Consider the following 26,255-nt stretch of genomic DNA (forward strand, 5'->3'; position numbering starts at 1 on the left):
TATCGGACAGTCTCCTCTGTGTTGAGTTCGGGTAGGGTGGACGTCCAAAATCTTAAATAACTCCTCAGTGCTCCTGAGTGCTTTAATAAAAACTGGCGCCACCGTCCGGCCGATCCCTCCGTGCGCGGCGCGCCACGGCCGCTCCAGTTCACGTGAAACCACGGGTGACGGGCGGGTGCTCGCGTCGCGTGCCCGCGGCCGGTTTGGCGGAGGCCGGCGCAGCGCCCGCGCCCTGCCTCGCCGAATCCAGGGCAGGCCAGCGTGGTCGCGGCCTCGCGGGCGCGCCGACGGGACGAGGACGAGGCGCGCCCGTGAGCGTGGGCGCGTGGCGGCCACCCACACCACGGCCGTGCTGGGCGGTGCGAGCGGTCCCTCTGGTTTGTTACCATCGCCGCACGACGGCACGATCTCCGGCACAGGATTGAGCAGTTGCTTCCTGCGCGACCAAAGTTGGCTCGAATGGTTGCGAGGACAGGGTTGCCTGATTAATTTGCTGGGTCACGCATTGCGAGACTCTGAAGTACTTTGTAGCAGCTTAGTTAGCTAGGCGATCACGGGATTTGTACTTGTCCGTTGTTCTTGACCAACCAAGCCACGGCGCTTCGGCGGCCAGCTAGTTTTCCTGGCTAGCTAGCTAGCGCCCGTCCGCGGCGAATCCTCTCGTCTTCCTTCACGTGAAGGGGCCTCGCGCGGGCGGCGCGGACGGGACAAAAGCCGCGGTGGTCGGCATGGGCTGCCGCGCGCGCCGGCCGGACGGGCCGTGCGCCGCCGTGCGCGTCGCGTCCTCGGCTCCGTACTCCGCCCTCGCTTGTTTGTGCAATCCAGCCAGCCAGAGCCAGGTGCCCAGGGCCCTGTTTGGTTGCAGGGATTTAATTTTTTTGGATTAAAGAATCTTGCAGGTATGATATATTAAATAAAATTTATTTGCGAAATCTTTTTACAGATAGATGTAATTTTTCGCGACGAATATAATGACGATAATTAAGCCATAATTTGTTACAGTGATACTACAGTAATCATCCACTAATCGTGGATTAATATACTTTGTTAGAATCGTCTCGCAAAGCAGCTCTAAAAATCTGCAATTAGTTTTGTAATTAAATTTTATTTAATATTTTAAAAATTAAAATTCTTCGATCCAACATTTTGGATCTGAACATCCAAACAGCGCCCAGCTCTGGTAGTGGTCAGTGGTTACCGCCCGCCGAGGAGATTCGTTCGTACCGAGCCGTGGTGGAGCGAGCCATCTCGAGATCTCGGGTTCCGGTTGGGACAGTACCCGTTGACGCGTGCACACAAAAGGATAGCGGCCTTGTTTGGTTTCTTCCCGCGCTAGAAACAGTAACATTTTGACAGTTAATTATGATGTTAAACAAATTTAGCTTATAGAACCAACTTCAGAACCCCTCGCTAGTGACCCTGAAGAATCTAATGAGGCCTTTGGCCGCGCGATTAGAGGATGGTTACTGTATCATTACTGTATCAAATCATCGATTAATTACCGTCATTAGATTCGTCGCGAAAAATTACGTCCATTTCTAAAAAATTTTGCAAATAGATTTTTTTAGAGAAAAGGTTTCCCCGCTTTATTTCACCGAAACAAAGCCGGCGTTAGAAGTTTAAGCGTGTAAAAGTGCAGGCTCACACGGAGCAAAGAAAGCAAACGGAAAAGTATCTACTTATTACAAGCAAGGTGTGACAAACAATCCAGGAACTCTAGGCGACTGAGGTAGACTTGGCGGTTCAGTAGCGCCTCCAATTGCAATTGTAGAGTCCTGCCTTCCAGGGAACAGATCCAAACTTGATCCGCTCACCGCCATCAAGGATGATTGAGGTAGAGTCGTCGAGCTTGTACCCAGTAGCGCCAGCGGTTGATTCAGTTTGTTGTTTAAACGGACCAGGACTTGATTCAGCAAGTTCCAGTCGCCATCCGAGAAGAGAATTTGCCAGTTTTGCAACATGTTCACCATTCTTCTTATGATCAGCTTCTCCCCCATCCAAGTTTTGCCCTGAAAACAAATCTCATTGCGGGATTTCCATAAGCTCCACATAAGTGCGGAAGAACAGCAATTATGAATTAATTTGGCTCATTAGATTCATCTCGCGAATTAGCAGTCATCTGTGTAAAAATGTTTATAAACATATTTTATTTAATACTTCTAAATGGTAAGATTTTTTTGATGTGATAGGGACTAAAAAGAATTCATGTACAAAAAGGGTCTGAATATTGTGGTACCAGCATGGAGAATTAAATATAGACAAAATTAAAACTAATTACACAATTTGCTTGTAAATTGCGAGACAAATCTAATGAGCATAATTGTACCGTGATTAGATACTAAACTGCTACAGTAACACATGCTATAACAATGGATTAATTAGACTTAATAAATTCACCTCGTAATTTACATACAGATTATGTAATTTATTTTGTAATTAGTCCATGTTTAATACTTTAAACGTGTGCCGAAATATTCGATGTGACATATTACACCAAAACTTTACACCATCTAAACAAAGCCTCAGTCAACTCGTATGTGAAGCCGGTCTGCATTTACCATAAGGATCTGTCTGGAAGGCCTGTGATTATTTTCAACTGCAAATGGCTTCCCAAGAGTATTTATAAGTGCACAAAAAAGACGCTTGTAAATATTTTTCCCTTGTAAATTTCTGTTGGGAAAGAAACAGCAACCAACGATCCAGCGGAACGAAACGAAAACGAACGATCCCAGCAGGCTGCGCTGAAGCAAGACACCGGCGGCCGGCGCCGCTTGGGTCCCCGGGACTCGGGAGGGTAGTATTCAAAGGAAGGACCAGAGCATCGTGCTGCAAAAAGCATTCTAGGTCTTGTTTAGTTGCGTCCGTAACATTTTTGAAATGTAATTTTTATACATTTGAAGTATTAAACATAGACTAATTACAAAATTAATTATAGAACTCGTCTGTAAACTACGAGACGAATCTAATGAGTCTAATTAATTCATCATTAGAGCATATATATATTGTAGCAATTACTGTAGCAATTTAGTATCCAATCATATTCTAATTAGGCTCATTAGATTCGTCTCGTAATTTACAAGCAAACTATGCAATTCATTTTTTATTTCGTCTAGATTGAATACTCCATACATGTAAGATTCTCTTTCGATGTGATAGATTCGAAATTTTGAATTTTACCTCTAAACAAGGGCCTAGCCTCGTTTGGATCGCGCTGCAATCCTAGCATATACGTAAAGGAGAATCTCGTATGCATCAAGTACTAAATGAAGACTATTTGTAAAATCTTTTTAGGCATAGATATAACTTTTTTGCGTCGAATCTAATAACGGTAATTAATTTATGATTGACTACAGTGATGCTATAGCAACCAGCAAGCATCCTCTAATCACGTGGTCAAAGATCTCATTAGATTCTTCAGATTCCTAGCACAGGAGTTCTAGAGTTGGTTTCGCAAAATAGTTTTGTTTGACACTGTAATTAGCGGTCGAAGTGTTACTACTTCTAGCACAAAAACTAACCAAACAAAGCCAGTGAACTCAGCAAAAAAAATTATATGAACTCAGCTGTAGAAGGATCAGAAATTCAGAGCGGAGCACCGCAATGGTTGTGGATTAGCACGATGGATTGGTAGAGTCTGCAGCGGTATGTACAGTTAGCTACGTATTAAACGAAATTTATTTACAAAACATCCTTACATAGTGCTTGATGCTCATCTTCTGCTTGGTACATGCACATCGATGTGAACCAGGTCTAGGTGGGGGTGGGGGGTCAGCAAAAAGCCGCAGGAGTCGGCCGGTGCAGGGCAGCTGGACTGCTGGAGACTGGCATGATGCGTGCACGTCCTTGGAGATACAGTGGCAACCCAGCAACCAGGTCTTGTTTAGTTTTCACTCCATAAATCTCGAAAACACAAAAAAATATCATATTGAATATTTTGATACATGTATGGAGTACTAAATGAAGTTTATTTACAAAAAATTTTGCATGTATGGGCTACAAATCGCGAGACGAATCTAATGAGACTACTTAATCTATGATTTTGCAACATTGATGCTACAGTAACCATCCGCTAATTATGAATTAATCATGGATTAATTAGCATCATTAGATTTGTCTCACGATTTACAATCTATCTGTGCAAAAAAATTTGTAAATAGACTTCATTTAATACTTTAAATTAGTAAAATTCTTTCGAAAATTTTTTTACGTTCCAACTAAACAGGCCTCAAGCTAGAAAATCAAAGAAAGCCCTCTGCCCCCGCCTCGCCGGGCGGCGATATGGAGTGCGTGTCACTATGTCAGGGGAGGACGGAGCCGGGCCAGCTCCAGGGCACGCTGCAGATGCAGCAACACAGACAGCACCACTCCAGCTGCCCGCGCCCTGCGCTGCACGCACGCCTTCTCGGCGCAAAGCCCCTGAAAGCGGAAGCGTGGCCGTGTTTGGTTTGTTTCATGAAACTTTTTGATACTTTCACCACTAATTAAAGATATTTAATAAAATCTAATTACAAAATTATCTCCACAATTATGCACTGTAGCTGTTATTCTAGCAAATAAGGCCTTTGACTGCACGATTGGAGGATAATTAGACGTTGTTACTGTAGCATCACTGTAGTCAATTTCGATGAAACTTGGCTCATTAGATTCATCTCGAAAAATTAAACTTATTCCTAAATTTTTTTTACAAATAGACTTCATTTAATACTTTATGCGGTCAATTGGTCCGCCAGTTCCGTGACAGTGTTCTCCTAATGCTAGCTGGACTGCTGGAGTACCCGGGGTTTTGGAGTACGGCCGGGGATCGGCTCATCATGCAGGTATCCATTTCAGGAATTTTTTTTTGAAGTGGCCAGCGTTACTGCCAAGGCATGTATTGATAGAGAAGCTAGAGCTTTATTTCAGAATTTGGAGTGTGTTTAGATTACATTGCATTTTGCATTTTTGCATTTTTATTAGAGAATCTTCAATATTTGAAGTATTAAATATAGACTAATCACAAAACTAATTATAGATCTCGTCTGTAAACTACGAGACGAATCTAATAAGCCTAATTAATCTATTATTAGAGCATATTTACTGTAGTATTACTATAGCAATTTAGTGTTTAATTATGTCCTAATTAGACTCATTAGATTCGTCTCGCGATTTACAGTACATTTTTATAATGCGATTTATTTTTCGACTATATTTAATGCACCATGCAAGCGATTTACAAAAATTTTTTGTTTTGCCTTTACGGCATCTAAACACGGCCTTGATCTCCGGGTGTGCCTGTCCAACAACAAATGGTCCGTGGTTGCTCTTCTCTAAGCCTTGCATTCAAAATTCCAAAATTTTATAAGATTCATCGTCACATCGGATCTTTTAACACATACATGAAGTATTAAATATAGCTAAATAAAATAACTAATTACACAGTTTGTCTGTAATTTACGAGATAAATCTTTTGAGCTTAGTTAATCCATAATCGGATAATAATTAGCAAATACAAATGAAAGTGTTACGGTACTTTACACCCTAAAATTTACACAACTAAAAAGGCCTAAGAGCATTGATCGAAAGAGGACTAGCATCTGCTGCTTTGATCCATCCATATCACGCCGGCTGCAGCCTGCCTTTTCTCCTACACGCAGCTACACTGACAGGACTAGCTAGCTTATAGGGGAGATCCAACACAACACTACTAGTACAGTAGTACTACCCGTTTACGAACGGCAAATCATCAAGCTAATCATTGGCGACTTGATTATATTCATCGACAGTTCTACGTATACATAATAAGCCACATATATAATTCGTGCCTCTGTTCACCAGAATGATTCTTATCTCGAATACATGATGCACCAAAAGGCATGCAGGAGGGGACACCAGAGTACCCGATGACACACCACATGCAGCGAATGATTGTGTTGGATAGGCGAAAATAATCTCGAGTAGCATAGATTGCTCAATTATTTCACATGGTATTTGTGTGTTTTCCGCCACTGATATGATCTCTCTGGACATATTCACTGCATTCGGCTGGTCTCCGGCCCTCCAACCCCTACAGTATTTCTCTATCATATCACTCCAGCTCCAGCCTCCAGCCACCAGCCAAGTAACAGTATTTTTCTCTCACATCACTCCAGCTCCAGCCTGCCGAACACGGTGATTTAGCGCCTGTCCTACCGTAGCCGCTGCTGCCAGGTTTGCTTCAGGCGTAGTACCTACTAGCGCCGCCAGCCCGCCAGGGCCCTGGGAATGGAAACATATAGCTCTACGCATGTGCGTGCAGCCAGAGAGGAGAGGGCTGTGTGGTCGTTAACTCGGTTGCAAAATATATACTGTAAGCTGCAGCTCATGTTGGTTGCAAATAACAACCAGCTGCCTTACCAAAAAAGACTGTCAAACAACTTTTTTGCATAAGGTAATTCCTCAAAAGGCTGAAATGTTGTTGATGAGTCGGCAGCAAAAATTTACAGCTTTAATATAAGCTTAAATGTGCATGTAATATGTAAATCGTCGAGTATTTTAATGTAATGGTAAATGGAACTTAAGCTTTAAACTCGTGAAAGATCACACCGCCAAGGAAAAGAAAAAGGGGGGCAAAGGAAAGCTTTTTTTTTGGGGGGGGGGGGGGATGGGATAGTGTTGGCATGCCCATTCCCCGCCCTACACGGGCCGCATGCGTTCCTGCGTAATCGAACCCCAGCCCAGTGTGGCAAGTGGCGACTTGCTAGACCCGGTGCATGTCCTCCATCCTGTGAATTCCTGATGCCCGCCGCCGCCTACCGGCCCGGCCGGTGCTGCACCACGCCTCTTCCGATCCGGTGGAGATCAACGAAACCAACCACGCACGGGTAGAAGTGGTAGCGGCTATGATCTTCACAATTCAACTTGATCTTTAATATTTTTAATTTAAAATTATATAATTTTTTTAGTATTCAATCTTTAGATTATCTAAACTAAAAATTAATATTCTTTGCACGGGACCACGGCTCCGCCGGGGCGAATCCCGGTCGCGTCACCTCGCGCGGCCGAGATGCCCTGGCATGGCATGTATGCGTCGTACGTGTACCGCAGCATTTGACCTGCGCTTTGCATGCAACGTACACCACGAGGCGCGTACACACGCAATCACGTCGAGGGCATGTACGTGCAGGGCCGGCGCACGACACGGCGCCGCTGGGCTAGGTGCCTAGGTGGCCGTGAACTCGATCGATCTCCACCAGCGTCGTCTAGCCACCGTGCCACGCATCCGGCAGGCGCCAGGGAAACGTACCACGCCTTCTCCACGCCGTGCGTCCGGCCAAGCAAGCCATCGTCCTATCGTCTGCGTCCTGTCCTGCTGGCTACTGGCCAGCTAGCCGAGACGAGACGTGCCATCAGCCCGTCTCTGGTCATGTCCATGAAAAAATAGGAGATTCGGTCGTACATTCGTAGCACCCTGGTCAGTCAACGCGTACAGGAAGCCACTGCACCCAGCTGGTGTCCTTCCTCTCGCTGGCATGAGTGGCATCCCATGTCAATAGAGGAGGCCGGCCACACGTGGTTTAGATGCAAAATTCAAAATTCAAAAATTATCATATCGAATATATGCGACACATTATGTTCAAAAAAAATATATGCGACACATGCATAAGTATTAAATCTAGACGAAATAAAAAACTAATTGCATAGTTTGCTTGTAAATTACGAGACGAATCTAATGAGCCTAATTAGGTCATAATTAGATACTAAATTGCTACAGTAAATATGTGTTATTGATGAATTAATTAGTCTTAATAAATTCATCTTGTAATTTACAGATGAGTTTTTCAATTATTTTTTTGATTAGTCTATATTTAATATTTCAAATGTGAAAAAACAAATTCAAAAACTTTACATGGTACGTCTAAACAAAACCCAAAGCTATGCCGCCTGCCAGTAGGAGGCAGTACCAGAATCGCGAATTGCCTTGGCGGCCAAAAACCGCCAAAAAATATAAGTTTACCGCCAAGGTAATAGTTCTTGGCGGCTGGCCGCCAAGCAAAACCCGCCAAGTATAAAGAGCCAAGAAAAGACAACATTCTTGGCAGTCAGCTGCCAAGGATTATTTCCTTGGCTGTTTGGCCGCCAAGGTAACTAGGATGCTGTTAAAAATTTCAGCGCGCCAAGGAAAATGTACGCCCGCTAAGTAAACATCTTTTCTTGGCTGCCATCGACCGCCAAGTAAACATCTTTTCTTGGCTGCCGTTGACCGCCAAGCAAACTTGTTTTCTTGGTTGCCTTCAACCGCCAAGCAAACTCCTTTCCTTGGCGGTCCAAAACACCCAAGTTAATACATTTCCTTGGCAGCCTACATTAGCCAAGGAAAAGGATATCATCAGCCAAGGATGTACGCCAAAACAATTATACTTTCCTTGACAGCTTACACTGCAAAATTAATTTGGGAGAAAATGATTGCACATTAACCAATAGAATATAAACAAGATCAATGTTTTGACAGCCACAATTCAATTTCATTTAGCAACAACAACATACAGATCATATATCCAACATCAATTTGTTCATTACAAGTCCATTGCTGCATAGAGCAACCATCAACACCAAATCTGCATACATATAATCTAGATGGCACATTAAGTAGGTAGATGAAAGAAATGGATTACGAGAAACCATTCTTCCATGCGCAGAGCGGAAGGAGAGCAGGCAGACAGGGAGCAAGCGTCCTTGATTGGGCGTTGCTGCTGCTCAAGGTCTTGTGGGCTGTTGTTCTGCTTCACCATCCAAGTCGCTCTCCAAAGACAAAGGGGCTTGGCGTCAAGGACTGGTTGATCCCTAAAGGGGTCCTAACACAAACAGAGTCTGTATCTGAATTCAGCTTCCCTGCATCCACAAAAACCAATACAACCAAAAATCAGCTCAATAGTTGATTCCGCCACCACTTAAATAACAATCATAATATTTTATCACTTAGACTAAAATGGGACTTTAGCTATCCTTATATCAATTGTTCAAACAGGTAGGAAAATCACTTTTAAATGTATTTCAGACATATTCTCTCTATTATTTTCTTAAAGGAAAACGACAATAATGCAAAGCACAGAGCAATGCTGCACTGGCACTCGCTAGATATTGAAGCCTATGTATCCTTCACATATTTCTCTTTTTATTTTTGTTAAGGAAAACGGCAAGAAAGAGAGGAGCTGCAGCAACCTGTCTATGGCGACCCTGGACGGTAGCACGGCGGCACCCAACGGCAGTGGCTCTCATGTCGCGAGACCTCCATAAGAAGAGAGCAGAGCTACGCCGAGCTCAGGCATGGCTGGTGCAGACCGGCGAAGAGGAGGTTGGGAAGGTGGCCGTTGACGGTGAGGTGGAGCTCCGGGCTGAGCGGCCATGGCGGCCACAGGATTTGGAATCCCGGGCACCCTGGCTGCCATGGCGTGAGGGGGTTGGGTCGAGGAGGGAGCTAGGGAGGTGAGGAAGTCCCGGGTGGCGGGGATTTGGAAGTGATGAAGCGGAGGCCGGGGATTTCGGAATCCCGGGCTGAGCGCCTCCGGCCGCGCCGCGGGGCCCTCAGGAGGAGCGCGGTGGAGGCGAGACAGGGGGTGCAGACGGAGGTGGAGGCAGAGGTCGTGTGCGGGTTGGGGTGCTGCCGGAGTTGTGCGTGGTGGAGAGCAGCGGAGGAGGGAGGTATAATGTCCCGAAAAATTTATGAAGATAAATCAAGCGCTAAAAATAATTTTTAATTTTTTTTTATCGTTGAGCTCAAAATTTTTCTAAATCCCTTTCGTCCGAGATCTTGATTCCTCGAAACTAATCCCGGCGACCCGCCGTCCCGACACCGTTACAAATTCCCATCCCTTTCTTTCCCTCGTTCCGCGCAACGCGCCGCGCGTTGCCGACCGGCGCGCGTGCTCGTCCGGCCGTCGTCGCCGCCGCGATCTCTCTTTTCTCTCTCTCTTTTTCCCTCTCCCTCTCTATTTTTCTTTCTTCTTTTCCCCTTTTCTATTTCTCCCTCCCTCTTCCTCACTGCCGGGCTCGGTCACGAACGCCCCGAGCAGAGCTCGGAGCTCGCCCGCGCCGCCCCTAGCCGCTGCCCTGCCCGCCTACCCCATCCCCGCCGCGCACACCGAGCTCCCTTGCCGCCTCGACGCGCGCCCCTGCCCACGCGCACCACGTGGTCGTGCCGCTCACCGCGCCGCCTGCCACTGCCGACTCGTCCCGGCCGCCCCCACGCGTTGCACGCGCACGAGCCTGTGCGCAGCACGCGTTCCACACGGCCGCGCCGCTCGCCGTGCCGCCCGTCGACCGGTGCAGCGCCGCCGCCTCGCCGCCCGAGCCGCACTGCACCCCGCCTCTCCCCTCGAGCCCGCACAGCCCGACGCCGAGCTCAGCAGCTGGCCCCTCCACGTGCTCGTCCTCCCCTGCACGTCCTCCCCTGCCCGAGCCATCGCGTCACCGCCGCGAATCGCACTGCCGCTCCACCGAGCGCCATTAAGGCCGCCCGCCGAGCTCACCGGCCGCCCGCCGCGCCCCGCCCGTTCCACCACCTTACCCCGCCTATAAATAGGCCCCTCTCGCCGCCCTTCACCTCCACAACCCGCCTGCCACCTCCAGCCATTCCCTCCAGCTCTCCAGCGCCGCCGCCACCACCATTGCCGCCCGCCTCCGCCAGCCAACGCGGAGCCGCCTCCTCGCGCCGCCACTGCCCGAGGTAAGTAGGGGAAAAGAACCTCCTCGCCTCCCTCTCCCTTTTCCCCAAAGCTCTAGGCCGCCACCGAGCCTTGCAGCGCCGCCGCCACGGTCGCCGCCGCCTGCCGCCGTGGCCAAGCCTCCACGGACCACCTCCGCCCGAGCTGCGGCCAGGAATCAATCCCTCTCACTTTCCTCTCCCTTTCCCCCACTCCCGAGCGCCGTCGAGCCCCAAGGCCGCCGGCCAGGCTGTGGCAGAACCACCTGAATTATCCCGGCTCAAGTGCGCTGGCCATCACCATAAAGGCAACACTGACACAAACGCACTTCAAACAAAACAATTCTTGGTCTGTCGGGTAACGTCCCGATACAACCACCGGTTCTCGGATCGAACAAGCATACCCCGCACGAAGGCGCATCCAGAGATATTACAACCACATATTTTACAACACAAGCATTGTAATTATTACAAACCAGTTCAAAGCCATATTACAGGTCCAAAATTAGTAAAACAGTTAAACAAGACATAAGTTTCACATTCAGAGTTTAAAAGTAGCAGAAAGAAAACACGACGGCCACAACACGTCGCAGGTACAACACATCGCAAAATGGTACCAAGCTAGCCCAAGCAAGGTATCACTCGTCAGGGTCATTGCCGGCCGAAGACGGATTCCATTCTACGGACCAGCCAGGAGGCAAAGAGCAGGGCCAAGACAGACTAGCGATTGTTCATCAAAACTCATATCTGAAAAAGGTTTCAACAGCAAGGCTGAGTATTCTAATACTCAGTAAGACTTAACCGTCAACGGGTATACTTAGCCCACCTAACTAGACTATGCAGGGTTTTGTGAGGCTCTGGTTTTCCTTTTGCTGAAAATCAATAAAGAGTGGGTCCTTACTTCACATTTTAGCTTTCCATATTCTAGTTGATTAACCATTCTATGTAAGCACTAATCCTACTCAACCATGATAGAACTTTAAGCAAACATCAAGATTGATCATAATAATATTGCTCTTATTACTCTGTGTGGCAAAGAGATCAAGCAGTCCCAAACCATGAGAAGCGGACGATTCAAATCGAATTTGTTAACCTGGCCAGGCAGACCTAACACACACATTTGGAACACCGTCGGGTCGTTCCCAAACAACTGTTTACCTTTCTTTCCGGCTTATGGATAGGGTCACTCTCACCGACTACAGGGCACCAACCTCGTCCCTGCAGTCGCGGTGTTGCGCAACATAAACATAAATAAAACCTATCCCTATGAGAGAGTGAAAGGTATATCCACTCCCCGGTCCAATCGGCTACTAGGCTTACCGCGTACCATATTTACGGCATGTGGCTAGTACGTTCAAAAACTTAACCAGCACTACCACACACCGCGACCTTAGCAAGTTCATCAACACAGACGGGGTCTCACACAAGGTCATGATATCGAACACGACCCCATCCGTCGTCCTTATATTGATAGCAGAAAGTAAACAAGCAATTCCTATAGAGCTCGCGAGTGACAAGCAATCACTCGACTTTTACCGGTCCTATAAGCTTAGCAATTATTCGAACTCAGGTCTAGTGTTCAGTACATAGGTTCCTAGGATCATGCATCTAGGGTTTCAATTCAATTCCTAAGAACTGTAAATGCACAAGTAAATAATAACGATAAATTATAATAATTTGAAATATGGGTTATGTCCGGGACTTGCCTTCTCGGTAATCGCTAGCTAGGTTAGCCTTGGGCTCTTCCGGACTTTGGTCCGGTTCTTCAGTCAATACAGCGGCGTTCACCTGGGCTTCGGGATCACCTTCTTCGGGCTCTGGGATCAACTCGTATGTCCCGTCCGCTAGAACAGTCGTATTTATATGTGATGCAAGAGATGAAATTACAATCACACTCTTTTCACAATAAAGTTGTAGTCTAACAAATAGCAAACATACATTCACATGGGCAAAGCATTTATAGAGTAGATACTAACATTTCTAACTACACAAGGCATCATGATCAACAGCACAAAAGAATCTCACTACTTCATAAAACAAGTTGTAGTGGTTCCTATAGCATGCAAGTCATGGTTTGCTCATAAATAAACAACTCAGCACACATTCAATAGTAAAATCAGAAAAAATTACATCAAACGGAAGGTAAACAGAGTAATCTATCTTGCAAATTTTGTACTAAATCATGCAGCCATTTATTCAGAACAATTCATTTATTCAGACAACACCTAGAACAAGATTGAATTATAAAGGTTAGACCAGAGCAAAATAGAAGCTAGGAATTTAACAGTAGGTCGAAACAGAGCTAACTTAGCTACTGTAAATTTTCATTATTTTATCTACAAATAATTAATTCTGATAAAATAAACAAAACAAACAGAAACAAATCAAGATTCAATTTTAATTCCTGATTTAGACATGAACTGGTGTTCAAATTTCACAGGAATGAATATATGATCAAAAAAAGGCTCCACAAATATTATCGGAATTTTCTAAGTAAGGAAACTATTTATCACAATTAAAGTTCACTTAATAAGAATTAAATCATAGCTATAGATACACATGAGAACTGACCACGAAATTTTTATAGTAAACCTGGCATCACATTATTACTCTAATATAAAAATTTCACAGCATAACATTGCTTCAAACATCAGTTATGGAAAAGATAAAAACAACTAGCATTTAAGCACTAGTAACACAAATCTATTTTTACAGCAAAAACTCTCAACTAACAGCCAACATATTATGATTCTAATGCATAGATCTACTCTCAAGGATTCCAAAACATCTAGATTTTCCTTTTTATGATTTTTCTACGAATTTCTATGGAATTTCAAAGTTTATAGACAAAATAACAAAAAGGTCCCTAGTGTCACTATTCACTTGAGTCTAGGTCTAAGCAGATAACCCCCTGGGTTTCTTTAAATTCTAGCAGAGAGGTCCCTGGGCGGATGGGGAACAGGGAAGGACGGTGGCCGGCCTTTTCCTGCGTCTAGGCTCGCCGGCGGCGAGGGAGAGGTTGGGGGAAACGAAGAAGAGATCGAGTCGTACCCTCTGGTGCTCGTGGCGCGACGGGAGATGGTCGGAGGAGGGCGGTCCACGGCAGATAGGGTTGCGGCGGCGGAGGGGCTCGTCGGCAAGGGTGCTCCGGTGGTGGATGGTCGACGAGGGGTGGCCGATTAGCTGCGCGAGAGCGAGGCGGAGCTAATGGTGAGGTCGGCGCGGGCGGAGCGACCTTGGAGGAGTGGGTCGACGGTGAGATTGAGGCTCGCCAGTGTTCGGGTGAGCGGCGGAGGTGTTCCGGGGTCTGAGGTCGAGGAAACAGCGCAATAGTGAGGGGAATAGGTCGAGGAGATCCTCCTGGTTCTGATGCGCGCGAATGAAAGGGCAACTGGGACTCTATCCGAGCTTGCCACGGCATCGAAGATGTGGCGGCCGGTGGTGGTCTCTGGGGCGCGTGGCAATGAGAGGAGAGCTCCAGCGCTAAGGCAAGGGCGGTGGAGAAGGTCGGGCACGACGCGTGGGCGGCCAGCGCAAGCAGGAGGTGGCCTCCCGGCCGGCCCCGAGCGGCGGCGGCAGGGAAAGCAGAGAAGCAGGCAGGAGGTGGAAGACGACTGGACTTCTTTGTAATTTCAAAAAATTCTAGGGATCTTACTGTAAAACTAAAATAACTTCTAAACTAGGGCTCAAATGAAAAAGTGCCCAACATGAAAGTTGTTCAACTTTTCAAGATCTACAACTTTGATGTTGTCCAAAAATTTATTTGACCAAAGGTTTGAGAGTTATTTTGAAAACATTGGAATGATTTTGAATTTAATGGACTTTGGTCTTTTCCAATGTAAATTCAGTTTAATTTCAAACTAAAAAGCAAAATTTTCTGCCAAGCAATGATTACACTGAATTTTACAAATAAACCCTCCATAAAAACAATATTTGCTCTCCCTATTCAAATTAAGTTATAGAAAAGACCTTACATTAAATCATAATTACACATTTGACCTTATAATTTAACAATAAGGTCCTTGATCAAGTAAAATAAACACATGATGCATAAAATCAATACAATTCTACTGTGCAGACACATAGAGTGTCACATAGTCCGCCGCCGGCGACCCCCCTCGGCCCTCCCCTATTTCCCAGCGAAGGGAGGAGGAAGAAGAGGGCAATTTTGCCCATACCCTCCTGCCTTTCCTGCTATTCTATTAAGAGCCCCCCTCTCTCTAGTATCTTTTCAAAGAAAGCCCTCCACTTTTATTTAGGGAACTAGCCCCCACATTATAAACTTAATTTTAAAGTAGATCCCTGCCCTTTTCCAGAAGAGCCCGGATATTTTCTAAAATTCCAATCAAGACCTTGCCTTCTCAAAAGTATTTACAAATAGGCCCCTGATCCCGGTTCAACCCCTAAACCTCTCTGTAACCTATCATTTCATGCGCCAAACGTTCTCCGATTGACCCAAAACTTTACCACACCATTTCTAGCATAATTTTGGCCATGCCATTAGAAAATCACCCAAAAATATTACTCCTATCTCCATATCTTAATTGTTCCCGATTCGAGCTCAACGATAGAATCTTTAATTGTTTTTCTTTATTGTGTGCTTGTTTGTATGCGCCATAGATCACGGTGTGAATGAGGGACAACCCATCGACGAGCAGTACTGCGAGCAAGTGTGCGACCCCGAACCTGAAGGACAGTACCTCGATCAGGACTTCCCAGAAGGCTTTGAGAACGGCAAGTTCAATCCCATCCTTTGATGCATATTTTGTCCCAGTTTTATAAACACAACCTATTGGCCTGTTTTACAAAACTGCATATATTTTGACTGCTGAAAACATGGTTGGATAGCCACCCCTTGATTTGTTATAACCATTCCTTGACCACCTAGATTAATGTCTGAATATGATTTATTCTGTTTGGATGTTAATCGCTGCTAGAACGCTTAGGACCTCGAACATGGTACAACTTGTTTTATAAAAAGAAAATGTGTGAGTGTGTGGGAAGGGAAAATGTGAAATTTTCGAAAGATGACTTAGATGGCACTTCTGTGTGAATTGCTGAATGGTGTGCTCGTACTTGTGTGGTTGAGCAAGGAAGGGAGATATCCATCTTGTCACAATTAAGGACCGAGTTGATGTGTCATCTTGCCTAGCTCCACTATCGTGTAAATCACTCGACCGTTGTATGCGGCAACGGTTTAGCATAAATCCCACTAGTTAGTCTGATAGCCATCAGGAGAGCTGAGAGCAACAGGTGATCAAGGAGAAGGGATAAGCTCTGTGTGACTTATGCCCCGGTTAAAACCTCTGTGATAGGTCAATGGCCCCCTTGGTGGATCCCGTGTTGGCTAGTCAGGTCTAGCTAAGGTGGGTAATGGCTATGTTGGGATCTGCACCGACTCTAAGGTGATCGTGCTATGGTACCCCGCTTGTGGGTAAAGTTGCACACCTCTGCAGAGTTAAAATCTATTCGAATAGCCGTGCCCACGGTACTGGGCGAGTTACGGTTTGGTCACACAACTAGTGTTTCTTCTGGGATTGGATGTGTTGGCGTGAGTTGTTTTGGAAAAGTGTCCGGCAGTTGTGCCGTGTGCTATGGTGGATGAAGAGTCCGGTAGCAAATTTAAAACTTGGATCCTGTGTGGATAAACCCTACGTGTTACTTGGTGCGAGAAAGTTGTTTTGAAAATCCTTTTCTTTCAAATGAACCCCTGCATAAAAATTAGCTTTCCGCAAATTAAACCCTAGCCTTATCCTTGATTTACCCTATGCATTATATTATGTTTATACCCCCTCCGTGGGTGTGGTTGGACTTTCTGAGTACGTTTGTACTCACCCCTTTCCTAATTTTTACAGAGGAAGATCCAGACTTCGTTCCCGAAGACGTTGAATAGGGGTTCCGTCCTGCACCCAACTCTGCCTGTGGTGTTTGCCCTGTTCAGGATACTTTCGCTGGCGCGATACTCTGAGCCCGAGCTAGATCCCATGTGGGTCGTGCTCTGGTGTATTACCGTAGCCTTCTTACTTCTTGTTATTGTCTGTCTCGAGTGTCCACCTCCTTGGAGGATTGTACGGTGATATACCATCTTATATAATAAATGTGTATCAGCCTCCTGGGACTGATATTTGTATCATATTTAAGTCTTCTCTTATGAGGGGACGCTTCAGGAGGGAGCTAGGGTTTGGCCAGGGGCAGCTAGTTATATGGTATGGTAACGCGCTTGGAGCCGTGGATGCGGTGATGGACGGCTGACAATAGCTGGGCTATATGGGCCAAACGGGCTTTGTTTCATTCCTTCTCAGCTTAATGTTTTTTTCTTTTTCTTTTTTATTTTATTGCACCATTGTGAAGTATCACACATAAGTAATTATCTTATATACACAAATTTATTTTTTATATGTAATAGACTACATATAAGTTGTCTTGTAGAAGTTTTAAAAAAATTGAAACCAATTTACTATTTTTTACACATTAAATGAATTTCTAAATGGTTATCAAAATTAATTTCAAATTGAACTATGTGTACCTTTAATAAGAATCGAAAAATTGAGAATCGAAAAATTGCACAAAAACTATATTTAGACTCATATGTTCCATTATAACTCATTTCATCAAGGTTGATGGAAAATTAAATTATCTTCTAGGGACAACTCAAAATTACCACATAGTAATTGTAATAATAATTTAATTTGGTCAAAAGTTTCTAAAAATTGGAATTACAACATATTATGGATCCATAAAGTTATCATAAATTTTTTTAATGATTTTAATAAGGTTTGACTATATATTGTTCACAAATGGATACATCTCTCAACTAGTTTCCTATAACTCAAGTCAAACTTTGAGATTTAAATATATCTTAACATTTTTGAACTTGTATGTACCTCAATTTTGGACATAACCTCATATTGACCATAACATTGGCAATTATGAAGTTATATTAGTAATTGTTATAAAAAACATGTATTTCTATTCTTCGCTTAAATTGAAGTAAACAATTAACTTGGCGGCTCATTAAAGAATAGCCAAGGAAATACCTTGTTTACTTGGCGGCTGATGACAACAGCCAAGGAAATGTATGCTTTTCTTGGCAGTTTGGCTAAACAGTCAAGTTAATCCACTATTTACTTGGCGGTTAACACAAACAGCCAAGGAAACCCTTCTTTTCCTTGGCGGTTCATCAATACAGCCAAGTTAATCAATTCTTTGCTTGGCAGCTTCCACGAGCAGTCAAGAAAACCCACAGTTTCCTTGGCGGTTCATAAAAATAACCAAGGAATTACATTCTCTTGGCGATTTTCTGTCACTTGCTAAGGAAACATTATATTCCTTGGAGGCTCGATTTTGGCCGCCAAGGAAAACTATGACCGCCAAGATAAATCCATTTTGGTGTAGTGAGGGTACTAGTACAACTGCAGTACTATGCCTTTGTTTAGATGTGTAAAAGGGAAGTTGTAAAGTACTGTAGCACTTTTGTTTGTATTTAGTAGTTATTATCCGATCATGGGTTAACTAGACTCAAAAGATTCGATGTGATGGGGAATCTTGTAAAGTTTTGAAATTTTGAAGAGAACTAAACAAGGGGTATGTACACGCGGCAACTTTTGTTAAAAGACTAGCCACCTTTTGCCAAAGAAGAGGTAGCCGTGCCAAGTTCTCCCCCCCCCCCCTTTGATGAAAGTGGAACCATTTGTTAGGCCGTGTTTAGATGCATAAAAGTGCACTTGTAAAGTACTGTAGTACTTTTGTTTGTATTTGATAATTATTGTCCCACTATGGGTTAATTAGGCTCAAAAAATTCGTCTCGCAAATTACAGACAAACTGTGTAATTAGTTATTTTATTATCTACATTTAATACTTCATACATGAGTTCAAAGATTCGATATGACGGGAAATTTTATAAAATTTTGGAATTTTGAAGGGGACTATACAAGGGCTTAGCATACCCTCACCGTACGGCATCAACCCTCGTCAACTATAAAGAAAATAAAATAAGACCAACCAATGGAAGCGGAAAGCCGGTGCCTGTTCGTGAACCAAAGCCAGTCATCAGCTGGCAGAGAAGGCTGCCTCGATCCTGTGCCGGTGTCCTGCATATGCCGGCTTGCCTTTTCTTTTCTGTTTTCTCCCACACCGAAATGACTGCAGGAGCATCCTATACCAATTGGACCGACGAAGGAGTTGCCCAGTCGCGTCAGAACTCGGAAAAACAGCAGGCAGCTCGTCCGCTCCGAGCCATTTTGTTGGGTGCTCCAAAGGATAGTTGTTGATCGAAGTCGGTGGGCTGGAGGTGACTGGTGAGAATCCGGCGGAGGACTTGCAAGGAGCACCGGGGCTCCGCCAATCCCGTCGACCGTGCAGACGTGCACGGTGCAGTTGACCAAACCACAGGATCACCTACAACAGTGATGATCTCAGTCGGAGCATCAGCGCGGTAGATGCGGCGAAGAGCGAGAGGCCGAGAGCTGATGAATTGACCGAGGAACAAGAAGCCGTTCAGAATTAACGTCACCCGGGGCAGACCCAATGCAAAGGCTATTCGATCAGTGCGCTCACTTGACAGCAATAATGCAAGGGATCTCGCAAATGCAGGCCCAAAGTAGTATTCTCATCCTAAGGCTAATATCATAAGAAGTTTCATAGGCATTAAATGTACAGAAGAAGTTTGATTTATACTCTCAAACTATTGCAAGTTTAATTTTCAACTTTCATCCAACTGTCTAAACCGCATATATTTAACCCTTATGGTATATATATATATAGTTAAAAAAATTAGAACTAATTTATTTTATATAAAATAATTTGAAACTAGTAGCAACATTTTTTAAATAAAAATAACCTATATATTATTGCTCTATTTGAATCTAGTTACTCAAAAATAATAGGCATAACTATGAGCAACTAAATACTACGAATATAAAATAATTGGATCGGAATAACTAACAATTATCATATCAATAGATAGGTTACATTTTCAGAAAATTTTTGATACTCATTTCATATTTACTTGATTCAAAATATATTACTTATAATTTTTTAGTTTAAATTTAAATATTTATAATTCTCAAAAACTGGAAACCCACCTTCGAAACCACCTAAGAGGTTAAATTTACCCGGTTTCAACAGTTGGATATCCTTTGTTATCCGGTTTTATAGTTGAATTTTGAAAATCGAACTTTTGTGATAGTTTGAGGGTGTAAACCGTCTTATGCCACATACATCAGCAAATTGGCTAACATGGTAGGATAGAGGAGGAAATTTATAGGATGTGAGAGGAGTTTCATCACCCATAAAACTCATCCAGCTCAGTTACCAAGTTCATAATTTTGGCAACAATACAATGAAACTATGCAATAAGATCGACTAGCCTAACAGGAACAACAACAATAATCACCGGAGCATCAACACTCCCTCTACACCGCTGCCCTAATAATGGCAGAAGTCCAGAAGAGAAGCTCATCAAAAGAATAACAGAAGAGAACAATGGCTTGATGATCTGCCAGTGCGGTTGGAGAACGATAGCTAGCTAGCTAGCTCAACGCAAGCGTATCCGATGACACGCCACATGCAGCAGATGATTGCGTTGGGCAAGCGACAATACCGTGCCGGGACTGGCACACATAGATTGATTGCTCAATTATTCCACATGACACTAATAATGCCCTGTGGAGGCCGGGCGTCCCCTAGCTACATTGACCGCTGTCAGGTTGCTTGGTTCGTATCGGCAGCGCCGCCGTGACCGCGCTGTGCATGCTCGGGGAATCGGAACAACCGCATGTGTGGCGTGCAGACGACCGCCGAGGAGAGGACCCCCCCTCCTGCCGCGCGCTGCCGGTCGTTAATTCGGTTGCCAACATGCTGGCACTGCAGCGCTGGGCGCATGTGACGGTCTCGCGTACGCTTCACATGGATCCATGTCCCCCTTGACCCCTTGTGTGTGTAGCGTATCCCCAATCAGGAGGAGCTCTAGGTTCCCTCTCTGTGCAGAGAATGAAAAAAACACAGTGGCGCATGGAGATGCTATAGCGGCGGTATCGATTTTGCATGCTCATTTTCTCTGCAGATTCGGCCGTCTGGAGCTCCATCACCCACCCTCAGTTCCTGTTGGATTGGATCTACAGCCGTTTGAAATGATGGAACCAGCAAAATTCCGACAGCTTGGGAGGAACTACTGGCTGCCATGGAGCACACTGCTGTACTACAGTCAAGCTCCGGGAAGAAGAAGATGCACGCACCTCTGATGAATCAGTCGCCTGGGCATGGATACTGGATAGGGATAGGTATGCCGGCCGGCCCATTCCCCTGGCCTACACGTGCCTGCATGCATCTAACCGCAGGCAGCGTCGTCCAGGTCCAGCGTGGCGTGCTGCGATCCCGGGCGACGTCCATGCCTCGCCGCTCGCCGGCCGCCTGTGGCATGTGCCGCTGCCACCACTCCACTCCCATCGCGACGTGACCACCTCGCGTCGCGGGTCGCGGCGCATGTGCCCGCCCGGAATTCCCCCTTCTTCCCGGTGGCCGTTTGCGCCGCCGCCGCCGCATCCCTGGCACTCTGGAGAGTTGTCATTCGATTCTCCTCCGCCGTCGTGTAGCCCCTACCGACACACCCTTATCTTCTTCCTTTGTCAAGCTTCACAAGCTGCAGCGGCTCACAAAGCTTGCTAACTGGAAACCGCCGCAATAGCAACGATCAACGCTAGCTTAATCAGAACATCATTTTTATAAAAGAAAAAGAAAAAAGAAACATGGCACATCGTCGTTGGAATCCACACTCCACAGTACAAAAGCGAAGCGCAAAGTCAGTCCCCACAGATTTTAAGATGCAGCGCAGGATGAGGAATGGGGAATGGATAGGGAACGGGAGACGGGACACTGTGAGACAGGTGGCAGGATGAGTGCTGCAAATTCAATGGCTCGGGGGTCCACTTGCTCTGAAGCTGAAGCCCTCTTTTCTGCATGTCGGCCTCCTTTGGGACATCTCCTTGAGTGCATCCGGAAAAGGGCAATGAATTCTTTCTTTCTTAGGTGTGTTTAGATCACTTTGTATTTTATATTTTTGTGTTTTTAGAAGAGAATTTTCAATATTTAAAATATTAAATGTAGACTAATTACAGATCTCGTCTGTAAACTATGAGACGAATCTAATGAGCATAACTAATCATCATCAGAGCATATTTACTGTAGCATTACTGTAACAATTTAGTGTCTAATCACGTCATAATTAGGCTCATCAGATTCATCTCGCGATTTACAGTCCATTTGTGTAATGCGATTTATTTTTTGACTACATTTAGTATACCATGAAAACGATTTACAAAAAAATTGTGTTTTGTGTTTTTGGATCTAAACAAGACCTTATTACCGATGAAAACCCAACATTTTTTTTCAGTAAAAAGAGGCAAACCCTCCCGGCCCCGAACACCATTGGCCTCACGAGAAGGGCGCACACACTGTTGAGTGATGATGCTTTTGTTATCAGAGAACCCCTTGTCGATCGTTAGGCTTTCCACTGGACGGCCAAAGTGCCAAACCATGCTTGCACTTGCACTTGCACTTGCACAGTTGCACTCATGGTACGGTTACCGTACTTTAAGCTTTCATCCAGTAGCAATTACCGTACTAGAAAAGTGAACCAGTAGCAATTTATCGGTACCAAATTAAATAAGCAAAACCTCATCCGGATAAAAACCTAAACTTCTTATTTCAGTCTCACCCGACTTAGGCCCCGTTTGGGACTGCGAGCCAAAAAAGCGAGGCGCGCATAAGCGGGTCGGAGCTCGCTTTTCGCGATTCTGGGGCCGCACGTTGTAACAGCCGCTTATTCAACGCGCGGCAGCCGGGCAACGCGCGTCCGCCGCAGCCCGTTTGGCGGATTTAATTCGCTTCTTTAGCTCAGAAGCGAAGCAAACGCGGTCCCAAACAGCGCCTTATCCACAGCGACTACGCACCTCTGTCTCTGGAATCTCTGGAACCAGACTGACATCTCTTTGAGTCTTGACACAGCCCACAGTGTTCGCAAATGGTCTTACCGCTGGGCGTTGCCATTGGTATGTGACACGCGACATTAATGCAAATGCAATGTGCCCTGGCAAAGCCCGTGGATTAGGTATCAGACCACATGGGCACGCGGCAGCCCGATCATGCGTGCATGCTCCCCATGCATGTAGGCAGGCAGCCACTCCGCTGCATGTGTGTGCGCTCTGCTAGTCTGCTCAGTGCTCGCTAAGTTCAGTTACAACCATGGCCTGCATATACTAGAAGTATGTTCCGTTCTCTGTGCGGATCATGGACATCTGAACAGACCGAATTGCTGGTTGTACGCGCAATCATGCAGGCCAAAGTCTGTTTACTTTACTGATGCTCTGTGCTTATGCTTGTGCGTTTGGTCAGAAATGGGCTAGCTCCTTCTCAGCAGGGCCACATGAACTGCATGCATGGGAGGGAGGATGACGCGTACTATATGCGCAAAGGGCGGGAGGGAGCCCATGGCGCCTGGGGTGCAGATTAGTAGTGTAGTACGCGACCACTCCTAGATAGGGGTGGTAAAGGGCCCAATATTTTGAACTAGAAAATATAAGAGTCGGGCCCTAAAAAGACCGGATTCTAATCTTATACAATTTTGAGCTAAAAAATTTAAGGGTTTTGTTGGGCTATAAAGAGTCTACTAGGGCTATGGCCCGTTACCACCCCTACTAGATTATGCTTTGCCCATGCTGCCATCATTTTTGGTACTGTAGTTGGCAATGGACCAGTGGTAGTACTATTAATTAGTGATTGATGATCGATCCTGGATGTAGGGTGTTAGAAGTGTTATGAGCGAGTATTAAATGTCATACCACATCAGCAAATTTGCTAACAAGACAGTTATTTATGAGAAAAGAGGAGTGTGTCATGGGACCAGAGAGGAGTGTCATCATCACAATACTCCTCCGGCGCAGTTACCAAAAGTTTTCAGTATTGATAACTGTGCGACGACACTTCCAGCTAAAGATTGGTCTCATCAACAACTTGTAAACAAAGCATATGCATGGGGAAACGTCGGTAGTGTTGTATATAGCTATGGAAGAAGGTGTTTTGATACTTGGTAGTCCCTTTTGTAGAAAGAAATAAAAATGGCATTGTCCTCCTTGTTTAGTTTCTAGATTGAAGAGGATATAAATTTTTAGAAATAGAATGGAAGCCGACCGAGCTGTTGCTTGCTAATCAATTCAAGTAGACCGAACACACAGACATTCTTGTCATATTTCTGCTTTTGCTTACTGTTGGGCGAACTGAACATTACTGATTATTAATGATTTCGAGTTAGTACTCACCATTAGTGTTGATGTGGCTTTCATTTTCTCGTTTTTTTATGCTCGGATATTGGTCTGATTCATTGGGATGCTTGCAGTTCTCTTTTTCCTTGCAGTAACTTTAGCATTTCAAAATGGGATACTAGCATGCTTGGTTGATGTATGCATACTAGGTTGGTTTTGGCCTGATCATCCTACATGTATATGTCTTTCTTTTTGCATGCTGTTCATGCACAACAATGACATTGCCATGGACACTGACAGCGACGGCGATGACTACAACTGCATGGATAAGAAAGAGTTGTGATGACAACTTTTAGTTGAAACATAGGAGTAGTTGACACTAACCTTTTGAGTACATGGTTTTATCCCATGATCTTTTTTGCACATGTTGCGCTTGTTCAGTAACATCAATAAGACTTGGAATTGATCGGTTGTAGTTTTCTGATCAAAATCATTTATTCATGATTGGTTGCAGTCTCGGACGTTCACTGGGGCAATGTTACAACATACTAGATGTGCTTGGACGTCCGAAGTCGTTATCTAACAAGCAAATAACACAGCAGCAACGATGGTGCCGCTTACACGCAAGCTTGCGTGGCCTGCTGGCTAGCGGCGCTATGCGGGCTGACGCAAAGCCCGCGAAGCAGATGTGCTCTTGTATGCTCTGCCACGCAAAACCCGCAAAGCTGTTGTGGGCCGTGCGGATGTGGGGCGGGCTGTCCGCAGCCGCCCCACTTGCATTCTGATATATGAGTAACAGAGTTGTTCACATGGAGATGGATGCATACCCTTCTGGCCTTCTCAAGAACTTTGTTTTCCTTTACGTGTACTGCTTGCTGTTGCTGGCCATCCAGGGTACGCTATACTAACTCCTCTACAGGTCCTTCTGCACAGGTGAGCTACCACTCCACTAACCAGATCCACTGACAATAGGGTTGGACGCTGGGTGCACGCTTCATCCTCACCAAATACTACGTGTACGGCTCAACGGAAACGAACGTGTTGGACACCTTAGCCCAGTCAGGAGACTTGGTCGCTTGGGCAAGTCTCGTCTCAGCTCGCTTCCTGGACGCTTCGTCGTCAGTCGTCTCCGAGTCAGGGAGTCATAGATGCCGTGCGTCCGGTACAATGTCGTCGTCCCACATCCAAATCGTTTCGTTATTCGGACAACCGTATAATAAAATGCCACGAAGAGGAGCTTCGAAAATGCGCCGGGAATGTCATGCATGCTTCTCCATCGATATGACGGCAAGGATTAATCATATCGAAGGACATTCAACGAGGTTACATCTGACAACACCCACAGATTTCTGAATCCTCTCTCTCTCTCTCTCTCTCTCTCTCTCTCTCCTCTCTCTCTCTCTCTCTCTCTCTCTCTCTCTCTCTCTGTTTCTTTTCATGGCTAGATAAACACAGCTTGTCCACCTCGCTCGTCGTGGGAGAAGCACCCGCGCTTACTCCCGTGAAAGCGGTGTCCCACCTTCTTCGCCCCGTTCCACGAAACCGAGAGGGCGCCGGGCGCGGCGTCGTCGGCAGGCGCAGCGACCCTCCCGCCGGGCCCGGATCGGCGAAGCTTGCATTGACATTCTCGGCACCTGACACGAGGATCCATACAGTGACCCTGCGCGCGGCGTTCCGGGCCGGGTCCGGGGAGCGCAGATTGCCGTGCCCGGCGGGAACGGGCACGGCACGGGCACGGGGAGTTGAGACCGGCTGGATGCACGACACGCCTCGCGCCGCGTGTGCCTGCCCTCGCCGGTCGAGCACTCGGAGCTCTCGTCCCTGCCGTCCGCCGGCGGCTGGGGACAAGGCAGCCTCGCGTCACTAGATTTTATTGCCTGATTGGTTGGCTGAATTCAGTCCGACCGGCAAAGATATCACTTGGATGGGAGGGCGAAACCGCGCAGGGCTCCCGTAGGCCGTAGCTCCTGTGGGGTGAATGTATTCCGGCGGCGCCGGCCCGGGCAGGCACATTCGCTGCCATTGGATTTTTTTTGAGATGCGTGCACATGCCTCACGTTGTGCCTGACCGTCCAGTTTTTGCCCCGCGGTTGAGGCACCTCCCCACCGTGGCTCCCACATGTCAGGTGTTTCCCGTTCCTTTTCATCGCCTCCCCCTTCCTCAGTAGGAACCTCAGCGGCTGTGCGATAGACCGGGGTCGGACGTTCCGTGGTGGCGGCGTGCTGGTGGACTGGGGGCAGGGCGGAGCTGCAGCTTCTCACTGGGTCAACGAATTTTGTAAAATGCAATGGAAACCACTGTTCATACTTGTTAATTGTTTTTGATGATCACGTCGGTTGA

The 26,255-nt window shown here is 45.9% G+C and overlaps 1 long non-coding RNA gene across 1 annotated transcript; it reads right to left on the reverse strand.

Moving 5' to 3' along the window:
- Positions 1-8,421: 8,421 nt before the first annotated feature.
- LOC120670924 lies at positions 8,422-9,652 on the reverse strand. Its single transcript, XR_005673439.1, has 2 exons — positions 9,178-9,652; positions 8,422-8,847 (listed from the first exon to the last, which is right to left on the reverse strand). It is a non-coding gene; the product is annotated as an uncharacterized LOC120670924 (long non-coding RNA).
- Positions 9,653-26,255: the final 16,603 nt, after the last annotated feature.

The sequence above is a fragment of the Panicum virgatum genome, chromosome 4N, assembly GCF_016808335.1.
Source record: "Panicum virgatum strain AP13 chromosome 4N, P.virgatum_v5, whole genome shotgun sequence".
NCBI classification, from domain to species: Eukaryota; Viridiplantae; Streptophyta; class Magnoliopsida; order Poales; family Poaceae; genus Panicum; species Panicum virgatum.